This window comes from Cnephaeus nilssonii, assembly GCF_951640355.1.
Source record: "Cnephaeus nilssonii genome assembly, chromosome: 11".
In the NCBI taxonomy this organism is placed as follows: Eukaryota; Metazoa; Chordata; class Mammalia; order Chiroptera; family Vespertilionidae; genus Cnephaeus; species Cnephaeus nilssonii.
Window position 1 is genome coordinate 23,798,488 of NC_137082.1, and position 10,401 is coordinate 23,808,888.

General features: G+C 38.9%; 1 pseudogene across 1 annotated transcript; it reads right to left on the minus strand.

The window, feature by feature from the left end:
• Window positions 1-3,921: 3,921 nt before the first annotated feature.
• Window positions 3,922-6,777, minus strand: LOC307107447 (etoposide-induced protein 2.4 homolog; annotated as a pseudogene). Its single transcript has 2 exons — window positions 6,684-6,777; window positions 3,922-4,917 (listed from the first exon to the last, which is right to left on the minus strand). The product of its transcript is annotated as an etoposide-induced protein 2.4 homolog (transcript).
• Between the last annotated feature and the right edge of the window lie 3,624 nt (window positions 6,778-10,401).

The following is a 10,401-nucleotide window of genomic DNA, read 5'->3' on the forward strand; positions in this document are numbered from 1 at the left end:
AGATTGTAAGTTGGCAAAGTGATATCATTGGTATAAATTAAACTGTTGAATAAAAATCTAGAAGCATGACCTAGCCCTTCTCTTTCCAATCCACATGACTTGGTACAAATCACAGTTTCCTTGCTGTGGACAAAAATGGTTTATTGGGAAATGCAAATCAGATAATTTACATGAAAATATGTTATAAACTCTGAGATGCAAAGAATGACTACCAGTGCTTTAAAAAGAATAGAAGCAAGCAAGCTGAGGTACTAACTTGCCAAGGAAGTGAATAAAAACCAGTGAAGAAATTCACTCAATGGTGAGTAAAAAACATGCCACATTCAAGAAGGCTTTTTATAGCATGCAAAATTTTTGACAAATAGAAATAATAGATGATTAAGTAAGCAGTGCTATGGTGATGGTAAAGACAATCCACTAATCTTTGCATAAAAGACAAATGACAAAATTGGGATTTCTTTTAACAAAGAATTGAGAGGGCCTTCAGAAATCAGAGAATCAGATTGTAACTTCGGAAGCATTGGTCTCTGTAAATGTAATTCCCTTTTAAAAAGCTGTGTTTTGGGGTGTTTTTTTTTGAAGGCTTGCTGGTTGGCAGATAAGCAAAACTCAGAGCATATTCATGAAAGAACATACTGAGGGCTAGCAAAGACCTTGGAGACCGAAGACTAGCATCCTGTGCTGCTTCTAACTGGCTGTCCAAAGCAAGGCTATTTATTTCCCTTCTCTAGGCTTCTATTTGCTCAGCTGTAAAACTGTCTGTAGCTAAGGACTAGTGCTGATATCCTTTCTATCTCTAACAGACTCTGATTTCAAGGAACTTAATCAGATCAGAGCCTTAGAAACCTTTTTTTTGCTCCCTTCAGAAATGTTAAGCAACATTAAACATGTTAAATATGATAACATTGGTATAGTAGTTTTCTAGTCATGACAATATTGTAACAAATCATCCCCCAAAATTTGGTTGCTTAAAACAACCACCATTTATTATTTTTACAAGTCTATAAGTGTACTGGACAAGTTGGCTGATGTAGCCTGAGCTTGGTTGATCTTGATGGGGCTCATTCACGTGTCTGTAGTCAACTGGTGTGGAGCTGGGGTTGGCTGGTTTGTTTTGTAACTGGAACAGGTAGAATGCCCTGGTCCTCTCACCAATGACTGGGGTCTCTCATCTTCCAGCAGCCTCCCCTGGGCTTTTTCAGGTTTGTCATTGTCTGGTTTCATGAAAGTGAATGGAAGAACCAAAGACCTTTTGAGCCTAGGCTCAGAGCTGGCACATCATCTCTTCCACTGCATTGTTCTGACCAAAGTAAATCATAAAATCAATCCAGATTTACAGGTAAGGAAGTAAACTCCACTTTTTTTCTTAGGAAGAGCTAAAAAAAAAAAAGCATATTGCAGAAGTTCATGGGACAACAGTGATGAAGAATTGGGGAAATTTTGGCCATGATCAGCACAATTAAATGGTAGCTAGATATGTTTTCTAAAATATGCTTAGAGAAAGGAAGGAAGAGAGAAACATCCATGTGAGAAAGAAATGTCAATTGGTTGCCTTCCATATGTACTCCAACCAGGCACCAAACCTGGGTTGCACCCTGACCAGGAATCGAACTGGCAACCTTTTGGTGCACAGCATGATGCTCAACCAACTGAGCCAGTCTAGCTGGGCTGCAATGTATATTTTTAAAGTCAGCCAATTTAAAGTTTCACTCACTCATAGCCAGGGGTATCACAAGTAGTAGCAGATTGTTCATCCTTTTCTGGAAAACCCTAAGAACAAACACAAAAACAGGGACATGGTATTTGGGTAAGGGATATCAGGTTACTGGCTTGTTTATATCCTTTCAAAAAGAACTGGTAGATTCCCAGATGATGCTAAAGGCTCACTGCTTTTCCTTCCAGTTTATGAATGACAATCCAGAGTTTTATTCTAGTGCAGTCTTTCTGAAAACTGCAACAAATGCAAATAACTTTACAAGAACATGAGCTGAAAAAACTGCCACTATGCTAGCTATTCAAACCAAAGCCCCGAAGCTCCTCTTTCCATGAGTGGTTACTATGCCCTAGAGATGAAGACATCACTCTTCCCCCAGTGGCTCTCCTCCAGCCCTCTAGTTGCACCAGCCCCATTTCCAGTGCTTGATAAGCACAAGTGGCAGTGGAGAGCACAGACACAGAACACCTCTGTACTGCAGAAAGTCCTGGTGGAGGAGAAATGGGTTTGAAATCACTCTCTGGAGAGGGCTGGTGCAAGTGGGGCATTGGCCAACCCTGGGGTATTAATGAAAAAACTAGCCACCTGTGAGAAAAAGCCATGGTTGTCCAGAATGAACATCATGACCCATGTAATTTGGCCCAAGTTCCCCTGACTACAAATTCACTCAGTGACCTTGGGCAACAGATTGTGTTTCTTTGAATATTAGTTTGTTCTTGAGGAAAATAAAGGGGTTAGGGTAGATCAGGGCTCCGCAAAGTTGCATATGCACATGAATCACCTGAAGATCTTGTCACAATGCAAATTCAGATAGAGCAGGTTAGTGAGGCCTGCTTTTCTACTCAGCTCTCAGGTGATGCCATGATGCTGATGCTCCTGGTCCATGGACTGTTCTGTGAGTAACAAAGGACTAGTGGGTCATAGAATCATTGGATATTGCCTCCGAAAGAATCCTTACAAACTCTTTATTCTAATTCTGTCTTTAAGGTCCCATCCGTCTAGAATCCCTGAATTCTAGAAAATGGTCCATTCACATCCATAAAGGAGCACTGTAATTTAATGCTCACTTGAATCGTTCTATAAAACAACAACACAGTTTCCTTATAAGGAAAGGCTTGATTCTTGTCCAATGACCTATGTGAAGTAAAGAGCACTTATAGTTCACATATTCCACTTAGTAGAGACGGGGTGATATTGTGTGTGTGTGTGTGTGTGTGTGTGTGTGTGTGTGTGTGTGTGGTGGGGGCCGGGGGGCCGGAATCAGCTCATGTTTAATTGTGACATTTTAAAATTGTACAAGTATTTGGACATCTGCCCTCTCCCCCAATACTGTCTCTTTAAAGTGATAGATAAACACCAATCACAGGTTTAATGGGTTTAATAAGTTTACCCTTTCAGTTCCGATCTGCAGCACCCAATATCCCCTTTGAAACACCAGACAGACCGACAATGGCCGACAGTAGATTTCAGACCTGCAGAGTTTAAAAGTTCAGGTTCCCTGAGCATTCTGTGTTGCAGTGGCACTTGTCCAAAACCGCTACCTCCCTGTGGTTGAGGGAACGTTAAACGTACCAGTGAAAAGAGCTTTTTCCCCTTCAAGGGGAAGAAAAATCTCTCCTTAAAACCCAGCAGATCTGGCTGTGAGGTCTTTCCTCCTGTCCCATCTCTTCAGGCTTACTTTTTGCAGTGGAGCAAGAGAGACCAAAATCTAACCTGAGTTACAAGAAACAAGACAGTAATGGCTATAAAGGGAGTGGCCAGTAGTAACATACTCCTTTACTCCCACATCCAATGCATGTGCTTCACAGAAAAACAAAAATAATAGGTCCACAAAATACGATGGCTAGAATTACAAAATCCATTCATCCAAGGGCGATGGGAGGCAGAAAGGGGAGGTGGAAGGGTACATGGCACGGGGAGAAAAAGTATTCGAATCAGTCCAGGCGCGGGGGCCTGGCAAATGCTAGAAAAGAGCTGCAGAAAAACCTGTGGGCCTTTCGGACTCACAGGTGTTAAAAGTCCACATACTGGTGTCAGGGAGATTGTGCCTTATGTGCATCAGAGACAAAAATCCCAATTCTGCAGAGGGAACATGCAGAGGGCCCCCCGCAGAGTGGGTCCTGCCTTCCCTGGTAGGGGTGGTGAACAAGGGAAGAACTGCACAGCCTCCTTCCAATCCCACTCATTCCCCCTGGATGGCAGGTGACTCAGCGGCCTGCAGCAGCCTTCAGTTTGGCAGGAGATGAATGTGATGAAGGGAACTTCTCTGCAGAGGTTGAGCTACTCAGGGCAGACTGCAGGTAGACCATCCTGTGGAAGAGTCTGTTGCTTGAGAAAACCACCAAGGAGAAGAGGCGCAACTGGAAAAGGTAAGCTTTGCCAGGGGTCTTTACTTCATTGACGCTAATAATGAATAAAGGAAAGAGGATAGAGAAGAGGCAGCCACTGATAATGTATGAGGACTGCATTGCTGTGAGGAAGGCCAGAGGTAAACCAAATCCAAAATAGTAAGGCCAATTCTTCTCAATGTTTGACAGTCGCTGGTGCATTTAAATGCCTTTATTGAACCAACGATATTCAAAGCAGTATAGTGAGTAGAGAAGGGACATATGCAGGAGACTAACCAGCTGACCAACAAGGTGGATGGGAAAGAGACTCACAAACATCCCCTGGATGAAGAAAAGAGCCTGAAGCAGAAGGTTGAAGACCATTTCAGCAATGATTTTGCTAACACTAGGGAATGGGTGAGGCTTCCTCGCTAATACCTCAAATGCCAGGTCAGCTATATCTTGGAACCAAATGGCATTCACAACTTTGCTAAGCACCAACAGGGGGAGCACCAAAGAGCACTGAAAATTGACGTGAGGAAGAATCCCAGCCACGACCCAACATCTCCATGTAGAGATGGATCACCAGTAATTTGGGCAGTTACTGACTGAAGTACAGGAATAAATACTCGATAAAACAAGAGGAGACTGAACCAGATACTCCACCATTCCAAGCGCAGCACTGGAAAATTCTACTAACGATAAGTGGCTCACTCTCTTGCTTCCTCTCTATGCTCTGGGCTCTCCTTTGCGCTAGGACACTACTTGCCCTTCTTCGATGCTGCTCCTCTCTCTTTCGCTGAATTAGAGCATCGAGCTTTGAGATGGTACAAATTTCCCAGATGGAGTCTTTGATTCCCCCAGAGGAGTCTCTTGCTTACGTCTTTTTGTGGTCGCCAGAATATGTAACTGGACAATCAATGGGTCCATGCTGCCTGTCACTACTTGAGCCAATTAAGTAGAGATGGTTGAATCACATATGAGCCTTTATTCCAATACTGCCGGGAGTATGGGAGAGCAGCACATCATCCACAAAACTCTGCTCTCAAGATGGGGTAATCTTTACATTTGCTTTGAACGACCTGCCCAAGGCCACTCTTCTCAAGTGTTCATTGTATACAGTGTAATATAGCTATTCTTATTTATAATGGGCAAACAGAGCAGTAGAGAAACAGCACAGAATTATACACCAAGTGAGAGCTGCCCAGAGGCAATGGTTGGCAGAGTCTTTCAATATTTCTCCATGTGGGTAAGTACAGTGCCTGGTAGAACAATATACCATATATATAATCTACTACTATGCAGCGCACTTCCCCCAACCCCCTCATGTTCTCTCAAGCTCATAGCTCATTAGTCTTGAATCTAAGACCTGCTTCTTTCTCATGAATCAAGTGATGAGTGCTTTTAGTGAGCAGTACCAAGCAGATGCTACACTCTGGCCTCGTTATGGGAGCGGGTTTGTCCTAAATGGGTGGGCATGTTTTTCTGCATTTGCAACTTGGATTTCAAGGCTGTGAATAATAATGCGGAGGAAGCTGGAGTACTGAAGAAAAGAATAAAGAGCAAAGAACTAAAACCAACAGGGAAAGGCAATTACAAGGTGTATTAATGTACACTCTGCAGAGGGAGGGATTTATTACACTTTCAGGTTTTTGTGTTTTGTTTAGTTTTGTTTTTTACATGAAAGGTAAGGGGGAAGGAACTGATATTTGTCAGTCTGAATTGGATAGTGCAGTTGCAAAGAATAAAGGGAGCTTTTAGAAAGTGGGCAGCTGTGGCAGAGCCTGAAGCCATGGTACTTGATACTGCAATATACCCTCTTAGTGATTCTGAGCAGCTTTTGAGAACAGCAGGGGAGGCATTCAGAGTGGAGAACAATAGCACATGTCAAGAGTGAAAGAAAGAATATAGAGTTTAAAAGACTGTTGATTGACAAGTAGAGCAGATCAAAGAGAAAAATTCATATCAAGTATTAATGATTATAATGCTACTAGAGATCAATAAGTATAAGAAATTATAGCAAAAAAAAGCGCCAATAGCATTCAATGTTTAAAGCAAATACATAAGAACAGAAAAAGAAGAAACTGGTCAAAGACTCAGTCATCACTTAATCTATTCTGATTTTTTTTGCTGTGTATTTTGTTACTCAACTAATCAATAAAAAGGAAGTTTCATAAGTGTGTTTGAAATTATACAGTGGAAATATTTTGGAGGAAGCACAAGATGGGGCTCATGTATAATCCACAGCAAATCCAGCCTCAGAGACAATATCAAAATGTGAGCTTTTTTTTTTTTTCATGTTTTTTTTTTTTTTCATTGTGAGCTTTTGCAATCTCTCTGCAGGAAATCTTTTGACTATTCAGAATCTACATCATCTGGGTCCTCTGGGCTAGTTTTCACTTCTCACTTCCATTCTGTTCCCCACACAGGTGTGGCTATGCAAAGCTTCCTCTGGCAGATTGGGAGGTAGGGCTGGAAGGAAAAACCCTGTTTCTGGAAACTTGCTCAGGCTTGCTCAGGACCAGGGTGGTTTAGAAGCTCAGGGAGAAATGTTGAAATCAGTCATTGCAAAATCGCTTTTGCAATAAGTAATGAATAAAAACTGAAGGAAAATCTCTTTCCTCCTCAAAGTAAAAATCTACCATAGAACTTGTCTAAACAGCTCCTCATAATAGAACTTGAAAGGCAACATAAACTAAAGTGTTTCCCAGGGCCAAGGCCAGAATCTCCAGCCATCTTCGATGGATTCATTCCTTCAGTAAATATCTGTCAAGACATGGTATGTGGCAATTCAGCCCTGGACAGTGCAGAAGAACAGGAACACGGCGACTCCATTTACGCTCGGACAGTCAATTGTTCTCAATTGCTCCTCAATTGTTCTCTATCCTCTGGCCCTGGTTATTTTCATCATAACATCAAATATTACTGTGAAGATCCATATGAATTGTTCACTGCTATATGGCCAGCATTTAAAATAGTGCCCATATAGAGTAATATCTTAAAAATTGTGTATTAAAAAACTGAATGACAATGATGTAAACCACGCAACAACCTTCCAGTTCAAATACAATACAGGGGTGGGCAAATAGGTTTACAGGTGTGGGTACACAAAACAATTTTATTCTTGTATCATTATTTATTGATTATCTTATTATTTCCTTGTATTACAATCATAAACATATTTTGCACACCCTTGCATTATACATAAAGAGAAAACTACAAAGAAGTGAAAGACTTCAAAGAAAAATCAATAACTTTCTATAGTAGTTAAATTTTCAAAAGATCGCTTGGAATAACACCCTCAGAAAAAACTCTCCCCAGCACCTAATCAGCTTCCATTTGTGGATTCAAATTGGTGTGAACAAATTTAAATAATTGTGAAAGGAATAGCCAACTTTTTTTTTTTAAATGACATTCTGGAAATAATATGTTTTGATAAATAGAAAATGATAAAGTCTAGAAATTATGCAAATAAGGCACATGGGAATTGAATATGTGTCAAGAAATCATTTGAGATCAGCAAAAAAAGTTTTGGAGTGTTTAATAAAAAGCACCAGTAAAACTGGTTTGTCTTTTTAAAAATAAATGTGTTTCTCTTTCTCTTTATTCCAACCAATTTGCATACAACTCGAATATAATTAAAAATAAGGTTCTAGAAAGAGAACATTGGTAACTGGTAATATAATTTGTAGTGGGAAATTTATATAATTTTCTAATTAATATTTCAAAATCTAAATAACTAAGTCACAAGAGAGTTAATAAACAGGAAAAATATTTGTAATGCATGTTACAGAAAGCTAATGCCCTCAATGTGTAAGGAGGTTTTATTAATCAATATGAAAAATACCAAAAGAATAAAAAAAGTTAAGTGAAGGCTTAAAATGGAAAAGAAATATAAAGGTTTGACAGTAAATGAAATGATTTTCAATCTTATACATAATTGAAAGACGCAAAATAAATTAACAAGATATGATTTCCTACCTTAAAAATGGCAAAAAATGTGAAGGTATTTATTATACAATGTTGACTGTCTATTGCAAAAATATGTGTTCCAATATGAAGTGTAAAATGAATTGTTATGATCTTGAAGGGTAATTTAGCAACATCTATGAAAATTAAAACAGGTTCACTTATTCCCACAAAAATTCTCTAAAGCTTTTAGATATACTTCCATAAATACAAAAACATGATAATGGTGAGAGACAGTAAAGAAGAGAAGAAGGAGGAAGAGGAGAAGAAAGAAGAAGGAAAGGAGATGAAGGAGAAGAGGAAGAAGCAGTAGCAGCAACTGCTCAATGTTTATTTTTAGATTGTTAAACTGTATAGTGGAGTGATATTCAATAATCAAAGAAAGGAAATAGTTGGGTATGTTGATATAGAAAGATTTCCAAATAATAGAAAGAGGTAAGATGGTAACAGTGTTAAAAACCATATTAAAAAGAAAAGAAAATATCTATGTATTCTAGAATAATGTATAAGAAATTATGTTGGTTATTAAGTGATTATCATTCAGCTCAAAACCCATCCTTCCACACTCTGTTTTGCTGGAGTTGGGACTCTACAAACCATGTTTCTCCTTTACCATTTGACTCCCTGTTAAATTCTAGTGATAGGATCACTGATCATGGTTTTCTTTAAGATATAAGACTGGAGCCCGGGATATAAAGGAAATGTATCTTTCAAAACATGTCACATCAGTGAAAGTTCAGAATGCTGGAAACCTAGAATCGCCCAGTGGAAAGTCCAAATGGGTGTGTGTGCAACACCAGTCTTTCCAGTTCCTGCACGGTAAGTATTCCTTGGCATCCACTTTTTAAGGTTCTTTCTTAACTTTCCCCAGATTCCATATCAACACAGGTATACCAGATGGACAAAGTGATAAATAGGCTGGGCTATTGGGAGAATAAACTTCCAATTTTAGAAAATGAGTTAATTTGAAAATGCCAAGCAAACATTTTCTAGCCACTAGAAGACAAATAATAGATAGTATGGCAGTGTTTTTAAAATGTTTCTGACCCACAGGGAAAATGGAAAAAGTATGTTTTGCATTATGAACTACTAAAACACACACACATACACAGTGAAACAAAAGTTTTATCAAACAATATCTTAACCTTAATAATTGTAATTCACTTTGATGTTTTCTTTTTTAAGTATTGTTTAATTTATATATTTTTTTATTTTTAAAACTTTTCAATTACAGTTAACATTCAACTATTTGATATTTTCTATTCCTTTCGATTTCATTTTATTCTATATCAACAGAAAGAAAGATGCTAGTTTTGACACAAACACAAACTTTATTTCATAATCTAATAAGGGTGTGAAACTACAATTTAAACAACACTGGCACAAAAGATCACTTATAGATAACTCTCCACTCAGATTGACCTGGGTCCTAAATGCAGGCTGACCCACTTAGAATCATTGTTTCTCTAAACTTTGCCTAATCTGTAAAATGGGCCTGTTAATACGTAATAATACATGGTTAGAAAATGAACTCATATAATGAGTGTAAAGTGTATAACTTGTTTAGTCCATGGTGACACCAGTGCTCCATTTTCATTTACTGAAAAACAAAACAAAACAAAACAAAAAAAAACGTATTGAAGGAAACAGATGCGGTCCCTGCCCTCATGTAGCTTGCATTCTGACTGTGAGGTCCATAGGTGAAAACTGCTACTTGATAATGCCATCAAGTCATAGTGAAAGGCCAATTCATCATAGCCTTTTACAATGATTCAAAGAATGAAGGCCTCTGTAGCACAAATCCAGGAGAAAGGAAACCACATAAACAGAAGAATCCATTTGTTATGAAGCCTGATTCTCTTACTGTAATGGTTCTCAACCACAGGTGATTTTGTCCTCCAGGGGATATTTTTTGCTTATCACAAGGCAGGGGAGAGGGGCTGAAATTGGCACCTAGGGGTAGAGGCCAGGAATGATGCTAAACATCCTACAAGGCACTGGACAGGTCCCACAACCAAGAATTATCTGGCCCTGTGTCAATAGTGCCAAAGAGAAAGCCTGTGTTATAGGAACTGAACCATTATGGTTACTGGTGATTGGAGGCATCTTCAGAGACTTGGTGTGGGAGTCATTTTTACCTACTTGGGCAAGGCTCCAAGGTCCCAGTTTCAATGTCCTCATCTGCAAAATGGGTATAATAATATCTGCCCACTTCCATAATTGGTTGAGAAGTGCAAATCAATCCAAAGATACTTTTAGAAGTAGATTAGGTGGTCAATTTCAAATGGGTACATCATTATTATTATTATTATTATTATTATTATTATTATTGGCCTTTCCATAAAATAAATTAAAAATTGCCAGCAAACATCAAAGATTCTGTTAATTAAG